Here is a 14,028-nt window from a genome sequence, read left to right as displayed (position 1 = left end):
ACCAGTAGTTAACCTATTGGAATGAAAGAAATTCATTTTGTGTTAAGTGACATTTTGAGAGAGAAATTGACTTTGAAAACAGATTTATTTAACCTTTCTGAGCTCATCTCCAAGAACTCTGAACTCCCAAAACAAGTTAGGGTAAGAATGTAAACCACTGAAGACAGATGCATGTTAACATCCTTAGCATCCAAAAATTATTAACCATTTCAAAATCAAGGCAAAAGATCAGTTACAAAAACACAGTTTTGGTGGTCCTAGTAGATCATGAGCTAAAGACAGGTTTTCAATAACTAAAAATAATAGGCACATCAATATAATGATGACAAAAATATTTGTCTCTTCATAATAATGCAAGCAGAAGCAAAAAGAGAACCTTCTATTCAGTTCAAATGTTCATTGCAGCGTTCTTTATTCTGGCCAGTTTGGAGTTCAACTTTAAAAATATAAATAAAGAAATATAAACATAAATTGATACAAAACAATCTTCATGATGAAAGATTAATAATAATAAAGGTATTTAAAGCTAGAAAAAACAGCCTCAAAGTAACTCTTGGGTATTTTAAGCAATATTACCAAGAAGCCACAAAATGAATTTTCTCTGTTTGCAAAAGAACAAGCAAAAGACACTATGTACAAGTAGAGTCTGACTTGAAATTACACAAGTACATTTTTATTTTAACTCTGGGATGAATTATCAAGCAAGAATGTGGTATCCTAGGGATCTTTTAAGATATCTAGATAGGAAACTGACCAGGATAGGAAACCATTTGAATGATCTGCCTTCAGTTCTGCCAAACGTACAAGAAACCAAAGAGAGCTCTGTTACCCTTCACCTCCCTAGCCTCAGGTGTGTGGCTGAGGCGACTCCACTGCCATAGACCTATCTTATACTTGCATTTTTTCCCTTACAAAGACAAATATGAGTAGTTTAAGAAATTATTGAAAGAGTTAAGACATTTTTGCAATTGTAGAGAAATATTCACACTAACTGTATGAACTAAAATCATCATGGTTCCAACCAATCAAATATAACCAAGGAAAATAACAATACCAACAAATGAAACCAGTGTGAAACCACTCAGCACTGTGGTACTGGATTAATCATGTTGCTCTTTGAGAATTGAAAGCTTTTAATCATGTAGTGCTGCCTCCTTTGGTTAAAATTCATGGGCATTTTTTCTAGGTTTATTTTGGCCCCCAAGGCCCCTTTATTGTTCACTAAGTACAATGAAAACCTGTTAAGAATAAAGAATAAAAATTGATGTCAAAGTGAATAAAGGAGCTGAAAAGGTCAAAATTTGTTCCTAGGGTCAAAAGAATATGCCTGCACATATAAAAGATCATGGAACTCAAAATTAAATGCAGGGCTCATACCCATAAATTTGTGGAAGTAGTAAACCATCTGCAACTTGAGTTTCCAATGGTTCTGAGTTTCAAATACAATAAGCATAAAAGTATATTGGAATATATGTAAATGTATTTATAATAAATTTCTTTATTTCTGATAATCTACACATCTTGAATTATCTATTTAATTTTTGTCCCCCCCAAATAAGAAGGAAGCCCCTCTCAGAAGGCTTATTCTCCATCCTGAATATAGAAACTTACTGACAGGTATTAAAATTTTAGTATCAAAATGAGCATTCATTCATTTTGTGGTTGAAAATAAACTTAATACTGATATAGTGAAAAATTATTCTTTTCATTTATTTAATCTCAATTTCAATGCATACAAATTAGTGTTTTTATAAAAAGTAATTCAATTTTGCAAGGCATTTATTAAGAAATGCTGGGATCTAAGATTTCTTGGGGAGGTAGAGTCTGATGCATCAAAATCCTGCAAATTATTCTTAAATGTTAAAATCCACCAGGAACTCATTTAGGAAAAAGATATAAAATCCTAAGGAAAAACAAAAAAGTGTTTTACAAAAACCACTGTGCAACTTTCCCCATGCAATCATCTCCAATTGAAGGTCCAGGCATGCTGCCAAGGTCCATGAAGCCTCTAATGGGATTCCCCACCCTGCCAGGGCCAGGTGATGCTAATAGTCTGGGCTCTCAGTAGGCTTCCTCTTTCTCCTTGCTTTCAAGAAGAAAATCCATGGGTTGGCTCTGTTGCAACCTTGGCCAGGCTGCCAGGCATTCAGCTTTTCTTCCCTTCATACTCATTTACTAGTTTCCAAATCTACTCAACCTGAAAATGCCAATTTCACTCTTTCCATTCAGTCCCCTACACACACCCCACTTACAGTTTAACCTTTCCCTGTTCTAGGTAAAAATTTCCAATCAAGCAGCAGCTACTGAGTGTGTGCCATTTATCACATTCCACTAGTCAAATCAGTTCAAAATTGCAGGCCCTGTGAATGGTTCTGCATCTCTCTAGAGAAAATAACCCAAGGGAGGCAGGTGATTGATCAGTGTCTGGCACAGGACCAGGCAGCCAAAACCTAGCAGGAGCTCCATCCTCTCCCCCAAAAGTGATCACAAGCAATTCACAGCATTTCCATCCCTTGAGCACAGTTAAAGAAACAGATGAGTCTGAAGTTGGTAATGGGAGTAGCAAGCAAGATAAAGAGGAGAGCACAGAAGTAACATGACTCGGAAACAGCTAATATTCCCACCTGAGGAGGAAGGTTTTGTGCCCACAAGAAAGAGGTTAGTTCAGCAATGAGCCTAGTTTGGGATTTGCTTTGGTGAGGCTTTTTATATACACAAGGACACACATGTACACACACCATATCATAGCACACATTTATAACCCAAAGACTCTCCAAAGTAAATCTGATGGAAACATAATGAGGGGTGAATAGATGGAAAAATAAATATGCATACTGGGCAATCAAAAAGTTCCTATTACTCTTCTTCATTGTTGGTGGGAGTGTGAACTGGTGCAACGACTGTGGAAATCAATATGGAGATACCTCAAACAACTAGGATTGGAAGTCCCATTTGACCCAGCTATCCCTCTGCTGGATATTTTCCCAAAAGAATTAAAAGAATCATACCACAGTGATATATGCTCACCCATATTTATAGCGGCACAGTTTCAATAGCTAAAACTGGGAAACAGCCCAATTGCCCATCAACTGGAGACTGGATAAAGAAGATGGGGTTTTTTTTAAATAAAATGGAGTACTACTCAGCCATAAAGAATGAGAAACTAGAGACATGTATAGCTAAGTGGATGCACATGGAGGCCATACTCTTAAGTGAAATAAATAAGACACACATGTGTAAATATCAAATAGTTTCTCTGGTGTGAAAAACTAAAAGTGTAAATAAGGATCAACATGTATAAATGATATTGTGAATTAGGAAGAATAGGTCTAAAAGAGTAGGAGAAGTGGAAGGGGTAGGGGAAAGAAAAGAAGGGAAAAGGAAAAATTCGAGAAAAGGAAAAATTCGAGAAAAGGAAAAAAATGGAAACAAAGTCTTTGTGAGTAGGGAGGGGTGGAGGGGGTGAAGGGAGGGCAGGGGAATGGGGAAAAAATAAGAACCAAGAGAGATTATGTAAAGGTACAAGCACCCAATGATGAATGTAACTATTTTATACCTAAAATGTACCAATAAAGTTAATGGGGAAAAAAAAGGTTCCTGTTTATTGGAAAATGTTTTAAGATGTCTGGCTGAAAGGTACCATGCTATTTGAATCAGTGAACTGATCCACTGGTGCAACAGCTATGAAAGGTGTGGTTATTATGACCCAAAAGCACTCGCTTTTTTGTTGTGTTTATGGAAGAGGGTAAGGAAAATGTCCGCAGCCAACCTTCTATATTAGTGACTGCCTTTATCAGTAAATGTTGTCAAGATTAACCAAGCATTTGTTCATAAAAAAATAACCTAGTCAAATTGCATTCCTGCTTTTCAGCTCCTTTCAAAGAAATGAAAGCATATATATCAGTGACTGTGAGAAGATGCTGTCAGGTATTAACACATAGAAATGGAGATGTTGTTAACTCACAAAAGGCCATAGGAGTTGTTAGTTGCCAGGCTGGTCACAAGTATAAATCAGTGTTGAAATATTTCCTATAATTTAAAGAGCATGTAAACTGGAGTTATCGAATGGGTTATCCAAATTTCAAGGAGCCTTTTTACTTTTATCTGCAGGAGCAATATTGTACTTATTGATGGATCTTTTAAACACTTCTTTCCTGTGTGGGCTTATGCAAATTAGATTTTTCAAAGGTGCTTCTGTGCATTCTCATGCATTAGCCCCAATCTGCTGGAACACAGAAGATAAAAGCACAACCTGGAATCAGAAGAAGGTTGAATTGAAATAAAATCGAGCCTTTCCGCTCTTGAGGGGCATAGCCCATGCCATGTTCCAGCCAGGATTATTGTGAGCATCTCAGAATGGCAGTGCATTTTAGCTTTTTACCCTTAAAATGAAAGCAGTGATTCTTTGCCCACCCTTTCCACTAGCTTAATCTTTTGAATAAATTAATTGCTTAAATTATATACCCCAACGAGGCACAGATTCAAAAAAGCAGAGCTGCCAGTCCCTTAGTTTCCTCGGGTGTTTGAAAGGATGAAATGGAGAATTCAGGCAAAACACCAGCCTAGAGGGAGAGGCTGTGATGGTCCAGAGATTTAGAAAAACCATATCCAGAGTTCCATGAATCTCTTTCTCCATTAACGTTACAAACAGATTTATAGCAGTGTAACTGATGTGCAATAAACCATACAAATTTAAAATGCACAGTTCAACAAGTTTTATCATGAGTAAGCATCCACAAAATCACCACCACAATCAAGATATCACCTCAAATTCTCCTTGGGTTCCTTTTTAATCTCTCCTTTCCACCACTCTCTGCACTCCCCACCCCGCCCAATTTATTACACTAGGTCTGCTAAAGAGCCCAAGCAATGCCAAAATGCTCCACCTTCTAGATATGCCTGGCTGCTTCTTCATGATCCCAGTTGGCTTATTCCTCTATCTCTCTTATTTCCAATGAAGTGGAGAGTATCTTCCCATTACATGAATTTCTGGTGGATTTGTGTTAAGCACTTTTGACTAAATACAGCATAAGGGTTTTCTGCTACATCACACCAAAAACACTTAATATCTGGTTGACCCAACTGTTCCTATTTTACTGTGGCTGATACTAAATTTTGTTTGTGGTTATTTTTCCATTCTTTGCTTTTATTTTATTTTATTTTTTTGATACCGGGAATCAAACTCAGGTCCTTGCACTTGCGAGGCAGGCAGCGGAACCACTGAGCTAAATCCCCAGCCTGCTTTTATTTTTTATGCTTTGGTGTTTATTTTTCTTAAAAGTTACATGTAAAAGAAAAACCTAGCTACTTGGATATACCTGTTAATTAGGTTCTAATTAAGAGAGTTTTAACTTTGCCTCTATTATAAAATATTTCTATCCACTGTAATTAATTTGTCATGGTGAAGACAGGCATGATAGTAACTTGGAAGCAGTAGAAGTGGATTTGAATGGTGGCTTTCTTGATGAAAGTAGTGTGGTCTTGGGTGATTTACTTTTCTGAGCTTTGGTTTCTTTACCTATAAAATAGAGATTAAAATGTTAGCCCAAAATACCCAAAAAGTTGGTTATATAAATCAAAGAGGTAATATAAGGGCTGCTATTTTATAAAGAGTAAAGTCCTAATAAAATGTTTTTTTCTTATACTAATGTTCGAGCCAAGGAGGAATCCTACATGTTATGTTGTGCAGGTAGAGGAATTGAGACAGACAGCAAGTGACTTTACAAAGCTGGGGAACAGAACATCATCTGCCTAGCTTCCACCAGATTGCAATGTCAAAACCCCAATGGTGTTATTTTATTTGCAAACTACTCATGTCATAGTCTTTCTAAAGAGGATAAGAAAGTTTGATCCTAATTTACACTTATCCATGGCTCCCTGGGAGCTGGGACCCAAATGCATGAGGATAAAAGCCTGCAGGCCTATCATCTGCTGTCACTCCCAAAATACAAGCTACAGACCACTTCAACTGGATTATTTTTGCCACCTTTTTCATGACATCCTTGTTTATATTCACAAGATCCTATTTTCTTTCCCTACAAACCCTGTGGAATTTAATCTGATCTCCTCTGAGAGATCTCACATTCTTGCATGGTATTATTGTTATTCTTGTAAGATTTTATGCCTCTTGCAGGCAGAGCATGAACCTGAGAGATGCTTTAAACATATCTTCAACATTTATTTACTGAATTGAATTGAACTGACTTTTGATTCCAATTGAGCTTCCAGTGAGAGAAATAACACTCAGACTGATTGTCTAGGCCAACTGTTACCATTAGAGGAGACAGGGCACTTACCCAATGAACAAAATTATGCTTAAAAATTGACAAAGAATAGAATAGGTTGTTAATAGTTAATAGTCTAACCATTAGACTTTAAAAAGACTTTCCTTCTTACATCAACTGTAGGGTCACAGGAAAATTGATAGGAAGCTACAGAGATACCCCATTTACCTCTTCCCTCACATAGGTATAGCCTCCCTCATTACCAAGATCCCAACCTGAGGCGGACGTCTGTTACAACTGAGGAACTTATGCTGACACATCATGGTCATCTACAGCCCATAGTGCACATTAGGGTTCATTTTGGTACCACACATTCTGTAGGTTTTAGCACACATATAATGACATGTTTTCACCATTAGAGCTTCATACAGAGAACTATCACTGCTCCAGAAATCTTCTGTACTGTACTCATTCATTTCTCCTTTCCTCCTAACCCTTAGCAATCACTAAATTTTACTATCGCCACAGTTTTTGCCTTTACCAGAATGTTATATAGTTTGAATTACACAATGTGTAGTCATTTCAGGTGGTCTTCTTTCACTTAATAATCTGTATTTAAGTTTTTCTCCATGTCTTTTCACAGCTTGCAATTTATTTCTGTTTAGTGCTGAATAATAATATCCCATTGTCTGGATACAGTTTATCCATTCATCTGAAGAGTATCTTGGTTGCTTCCAAGTTTGGGTAATTGTAAACATAAATACCAGAAATATGTGGGGGAGGGAGGTCCTATGGACATAAATTTTCAAGTTTGGCTAAATACTAAGAAGCACAACAAGTAGATTGATTGTATTATAAGAGTATGTTTAGTTTTGTAAGAAATAATCAAACTTCTCCCAAGATACCTATGCTACCTTGCATTCCCACGGGCAGTGAGTGAAAATACCTGTTCCTCCACCTTCTTATCAGCATGTTGTGTTGCCAGGGTGCTGGATGTGGGCCATTCAAATAGATGTGTAATGGTAGCTCATTGTGGACCTAAGTTATATTTCCCTTATGATACAATGGTATGGAACATCTTTTTGTATGTTTATTTGTCAGTGTGTCATTTTCTGTGATGAGGGTGTCTTTTAAGGTCTTTGGCTTATTTTTAAATCAGGGCTTTTTTTCTTATTGTTGAGTTTTAAGAAGTCTTTACAAAATTTGGGAGTAGTTCACTATTATTATTGCATATATATACATATATATACTCATACATAATCAAATATATCATTGTTATTATTTTGAAAATAACTATTACCTGCTAGTTCAAGAATAAGAAAAAAGTTTTTTCCCTTCATTTGATGACTTTTTTTGGTACTCTTCCTTTATTTATGTATATTTGAATTCTGACTTATACAGTATTATTTTCCTTCTTTCTAAAACATTTTTACATATTCCTTGCAAGACAGTTCTTCTGACAACAGAGCCCCTCAGTGTTTATCTTTATTTTTCCTTCACTTTTGAAGGACAACTAATAACTTCACAAGGTACAGAATTCTAGTTTGGTAAGATGAAGTTTTCTTGTTTGTGTGTTTGTTTTTGCTGTTGTTTTATTTTCCTCTGAACATTCTGGGCCGGGGATTTAGCTCAGTGGTTCTGCCACCTGCCTTGAAAGCACAAGGACCCGAGTTCAATCCCCAGTACCAAAAAAAAGAAAAAGAAAAAGAAAAAGAAAAGAAAGAACACCCACTCCACTCTCTACTTGCTCTCATGGTTTCCAAGGAGAAGTCCATGTATATCTTACCTGTATTCCTCTTAGAGAAGCTGTCTTTATTCTTCTAGCTTCTTCCAAAATTTTGTCTTTATCTTTGATTTTCTGTAGTTTGAAAATGGTATACGAAGGTGTAGATCTTTTGACATTTATACTGCTTGGTATTCTCTAAGCTTCCTGAACCTGTGGATTGGTGTCTGACATTTATTTGGAGAAATCCTCAGTCATTATTACTTGAAATATTTCTTCTGTTCATTCGCTCTTTCTCCTCCTAGTATTCCACATTTTATACATTTTGCAGTTATCCCACAGCACCTGAATGTTCTGTTCTGGCTTTTTGAGTCTTTGTTTTCTTTGCTTTTAATTTTGAAGGTTTCTGTTGTACTGTCTTCAAATTTAGAGATTCTTTCCTCACCTCTGTCCAGTCTATTAATTAGCCCATCAAAAGCATCTTGGTTTCTGTTACAGTTATTTTGATCTCTGGCATCTCTTTCTGATTCTTCTTAGAACTTCCATCTCTCTTCTTATATTGCCCATCCATTCTTGCATGCTGTTTACTTTATCCATTGAAGCTCTCAGCATATTGATTATAGTTATTTTTAAATTCTCTGATAGTTCCAACTTCCCACCATGTCTGGTTCTGTCTCTTCAAACTGTGCTTTAGCCTTTTAGTTTGTCTTGTAAATGTTTAATGGTACACAGTGTACTGAGTAAAAAGAACTGCTGTCAAGAGGCCTTTAGCAATGTGGTGGTAAGGGTGTGGAGGGAGGGGAGGCATTTTATGGTCTTATAACTAGATCTCAGTCTTCCAGAGAGACTATGACCCTGAACCCTGAACTTTCCAGGTTTTCTCTCCCCCTTTATATGAGACAAGATGACAAAAGTGGGCTGTAATTAAGTATGCCCCTGTCCCAAGTAGAAGGCTAAAGATGCCTCAAGTTCAATACCCACCCCTCCAACTCAGCTGGGTTCTGCTACAACTCCAACACACTAGGCTCTGGTTAACTAGTTTCTCCTGAGAGCAGACTGCTAAGAAAACAGAGTTCTCTAGCACATTTCTCAATGGCTTCTTTTCCCATCATTCCTGGAAAAATACTAGAGGATTTTCCCCAAATATTTACAGTGAGAATTTGATTAAATTCCCAGAGGTAAAAATTCACAAAAATGTAGGAGAATTCCTGTGACTTGGTCCCTCTAGAGTTCATAATTCTCAGATTTGTCCACACTGAGCTTCCAACAGTTCATCAGTTACAGTTCCTATTTTTCTGCTCCAATTGTGCCTCCCATGGTGCTTTCTGCTCCAGATTGAGGTTGTTCTTTGTGTCTTCCTACGATGTCTCTCCAACATGGAGGGAAGCAGATGGATCCTCCTACAACCTCCCCTCTCTGATGATCTAAGATGCATTGTTGATTTGTCATTGTGCTCTGCTCTTCATTTGTTAGGTTGCAGTGGTGACTTTTAAGCTTCTTACATGTAAAACTGGAAACAAGAGGTACTGTTAGACTTTTAATAACTAAAAATACCAATGTTAAATATGGGCAATTAAATTGAACCCATCTTTATAATCAATCATTATGCTAAGGGCTAGATGAGCTAAATATTTAACCTTTAATTGCCTCCATTTATTAATAATAGTCTTTTAATGTAGTTTTTTTTTAAGTGCAGACCAGTTCAGCCCAGCTGTTCATGGTTTTATTTGACAGCTGTAAGGTAATGATGGTTATAGCAATATATGGCCTAGGGAAAAAATCTGCCAAAGATTATTCTACTGAAGACACAGAAGTATACAATTACATGATGTTAATAAAATCCTTTTGAGAGTCACATCATTTACATCTTCAGAATTACACAGAAACCAAGTATGCACTGGCCAAACGAGTCTTACAGCTTGTATACAGGGCCATTGGCTGCAACCATTTTCACCGCGTCATAAAATATGTGGCTGCTGAAAGATCCTGACACGAGCACATGAATCATATGGTGATAGTAGAAACCAGCTGTCACTCTAGAAGCCTGGAAGGAGTTCTGACTGTTTAGGTTTGGACTAATGGGTTAAGAGGAAGGTTTGTGTTTCTCTGAGGGCCAGCATCACTTGGCTACTTATTGAAATGTATATCCCTGGGTCCCCAACACAGAGCACTGAAGCAGCACCTCTGGAATAGGACCTGGAAAGCAGTTTCTACAAAGACTATTGGATGTCCATTAACACACAAGGTTTGAGAACCTCCATCACTGCGACCAAACTGCCTGAAACAACATGCGGTAGTGCCATCCAGTGGTTAGCGTTCTGCACTGGGGACATAGTGTTTGAACCAGTTCTAATATGGCTGACTTTGGCTTTGGGGGAATCCTATCTGTTATCTGTTAAGCAATGGAACAGGTTGCCACAGGGTCCATGTGATTGAGTTACTCAGTTAGCCAGAAGCTGCTAATCAATGACAATAGCCTGATTATTTTGGGGGCCATATGAACAATGAAATCAGATAAAGCTGGGTAATCCAGTTGCCAGGAATTGACTTGTGACAATCTATCTGGTAACTTAAAAGACAGTTAGTTGATAATAAGACCTATTAAGTTACTATCTTCAGTCTATATGTATCTGTCTATCTGCGTAGATCACAAATGCAGGTTTATACTGCTTCTTTGGCATACTTTGACTATTCTACTTAGTTATCAGTCACCTTTATAATCTTTTTCCCATTATTGCTCACCATGCTATTTTATAGGAAATATACATGGTTATTAACATCTAGCAAAAATTACTTCCAAACTGAGTTGATTTTTAGGATTTTTTTAAAGATCATCAAATTATACCTGATACCTTAAGAAGTTAAATAAATATTTTAAATTGCCCAAAATTACAGCATCTATATTTTCAGACCATGATCAGGTTTTTCAGGCACTAATCATTGGCTACTGCTACAGTCAATTATCTGGCTATGAAGAATCATGTGTTATTTTTCAGCTATTCTTCTCCATATGGAAGATGATAGTGATCTTTGTATGTGACAGCATTCCATGTGCCATGAACACCTGCAATGACAGCAAAAGGCCAGGAGCTGGGCTTGAATGCATCTTTGTGGGTACAAGAGACTGACTTGTGATATAGGTCTGAAGCCTCCTTGTGACTGATCAGCTAAAAACAATTTACTTAAGCACACATTCTACCCAGAACTGGGCTAGGTACTGAAATGAGAATTCCCCATTCCTGTCCACAGAATAAGTGACAGCTCACAGTTAGCATCATATCTGGCTCTATTGGATGGCTGGGATTTTAAAGTTATTCTATTCAGTTTATCCAGGCATGGTTCATACTGCTATAATGAACTGAGAACAAGATAAATCACATATTCCTTTCCAAGACACATAGGTAAGCAGTGGGACAAAAGTTCTAAGACTCCAGAAAATAGCAAGTAAACCAAAGCAAAAGCAATATTCACTCTTATGATCATGAGAATTGAGATTATGATCTTTGAACAACTAAACTAAAATAAAGGAATCTCGGAAGAAGTTTTGTTTGATCCCCTTCCCCCCTTAAGCAAATTGTTGTAAACAGCGAAAATAATACTTGATTATAAAATGGTACCTATACTCACTCACCAAGAGCATGGTTGGAGGTGGGAGCAAGAGGGAACATCTACAAATTGAATGGATCTTAGTGACTGCTTTCTTCATGAAAAATAGGCAATAGCCCTTAAAAAAAATAAAGATGACTAATGACAGAATGGTAATCTTTTGTGTAGCTGAATCCTTTAGTTGCTGGACTTGAACTCTGTGTGTTTGTGTTTATAACAAATTGCTCAACAAGGAGTTTTTCTTCTTTTTTAATACTGGGATATTATAAATATAGAAGTATATGTAAGACAGATATATAGATATATGGTTTTTAAAAAATAATACTCTTTTAACCACCACCAGACCAAGAAATATAATATTGTTGTTAGCATTCTAGAATCCACGTCATCACAAATATGCACACACACACACAGAGCTAGCATGACTTTTGTAATGTGTGTATGTATGTGTGTATATACAAATCAAAAGCATGTACATAGACTTCAGTGTTCAAGGCCACCCTCATTTCTGATGCCCATCACAAGTTCTCTCTAAGGCCACCCTCAGATCCAATAATTTGCTACAATTCACAGCTCAGGAAAACTATTATGTTCACAGTTACGATTTATCACAATGAAAGCGTCAGATTAAAACCAGCCAAGGGAAGAGGAACATGGAGCAGGATCCAGGACAGTTCTAAGTGCAGGGATTTTAGTGATTCTCTCCCAATAGACTTCTGTGAACAGAGCTTTCCTCTCCCACAATGTGGGATAATATATTTGCAGCATTGCCATTCATAGAAGCCCCCCAAGCCTTGGTCTCCAGAGGTTTTATTGAGGCTGTTACAGAAACGTGGTTGACCATCTACATGGCTGACCTTTGCCTCCAGTCTTGCAGAAGTCGAGCTGATAATGCATGGTCCTAAACCCACACAATAAATCACATTGTTATGATAAACTATATGGTATCATCCAAGGGCCCCAGGTAAACAGTGACCCTCAAACCAAAAAGGTTATTCCAAGGGTTTAGAAATTGCCTCCCAGGAGCTAAGGGCAAAAGCAAGACCTATCTTCAGGAAAGGTTAATCTTTCACTGAACATATATGAATATGTATATTTATATGTTTATATCTTTAAAAAATATAGATGGGTTGAATCTATTCTTGAACTTTATATAAATGCTTAAGTATTATAAGTATACTTCATATAGATATGTAAACTTTTGAACTTCATGTAGTTATATGTATACTTAAATATTGTTTTGCTTCTTTTAAGAGTTTTTGCTTAATCTATGTTCATTTAATGTTTTACATATACTCAAAAATATTAAGCAGAGTCTCAAAGTCCTTTTACCAGAAGAAAAGTGGATTTGCTAACTACCCATTTATGTAAATACATAATGAGTTCTGATTTTTTGAAGTTTTGTTTTGATTTACTCTATATAGATTCAATGTTCTATATATGCTTATTAAATATCAAAGATAGTCTTGAGGTCTTATCAGAAAAAAATAGATATGCTAAACATCTATAGTATATCAGTGAAGCCAGCCTAGAACTTCCAGTGCTGATAGCCAAAGATTCCATTTGGCAGAAGTATACCCCTCATGGTCTGCTGTAAGTGACCTGTATGACCCAGAACATAACACAATCATTCTTACTTTAGTGACTGAAAAGCTAACACAAACTTTTCAGTCATCCTCAATATTTAGGAGCTCTTTATATTAACTCTCCATATACCCAAAAGAGAGGAAATCAGTTACAACCTAGGCTAGGAATCAGTGAATTTCTTAAGTGGCCAAGTGGCCAGTCTGTACCCTTTCCATTCTGACTACTCATCTCTCAATGTAGCATGAAAACAGTTACAAATAATATGTACACAAAGATGTATATGCATAGCTATACTCCAAAAATATTTTATGGACACTAAAATTGAATTTCATATAATTTTTTACATAACAAAAACTTCTTAATTTTTTTCAACCACTTAAAAAGGTAAAAAATCATTCCTAGTTCATGAGTCATACTAAAACAGAAAGCAAGCTATCTGGAGCCCATGGGCCACACTTGGCCAACTCCTGACTTGGGACAGTGGATTCAACAGTTCTAGAATTGACTTTTGATTTCCCACTTATAATAGGATATTCTTATTACTCGTAATTCAATCTAACAACACTGACACTCAGAAAAGTGAACTGTAACTCATCTAACACATTTTAAAACCTAGTATTATGGCTTCACTAAAAAAGTGAAACTGTTATATGTGGTGAATAAACATCAATAAACATTTGACCAGAACAGCTGACTAGTATTCTAAGTTTACGATGTAAATAAAAGAGACTAAGATCATTCTCATAATATTCCTAACAATAAGTCCCGAGATAGAACTTCTGTGGCAAGAGAGGGCCACCAATTTTCTTCTTTCCCTAGTTAATATGAATAAAATAAAGGTATCTATAAAGTATCAATAACCCCACGGTAATTTAGACCAAGTCTAGC

At 36.6% G+C, this 14,028-nt stretch overlaps 1 protein-coding gene across 5 annotated transcripts in view; it reads left to right on the top strand.

Moving 5' to 3' along the window:
- The window catches only part of Celf2 (CUGBP Elav-like family member 2), an 830,356-nt gene that overhangs the window by 193,832 nt on the left and 622,496 nt on the right, over positions 1-14,028 (top strand). The window lies entirely within an intron of this gene.

Source organism: Heterocephalus glaber, unplaced genomic scaffold, assembly GCF_053883595.1.
Source record: "Heterocephalus glaber isolate CG9 unplaced genomic scaffold, H.glaber_assembly_v1.0 deba00001472, whole genome shotgun sequence".
Taxonomy (NCBI): domain Eukaryota; kingdom Metazoa; phylum Chordata; class Mammalia; order Rodentia; family Bathyergidae; genus Heterocephalus; species Heterocephalus glaber.
The sequence above is the reverse complement of the archived record's forward strand: the minus strand, read 5'-3'. Positions and strand labels throughout refer to the sequence as shown.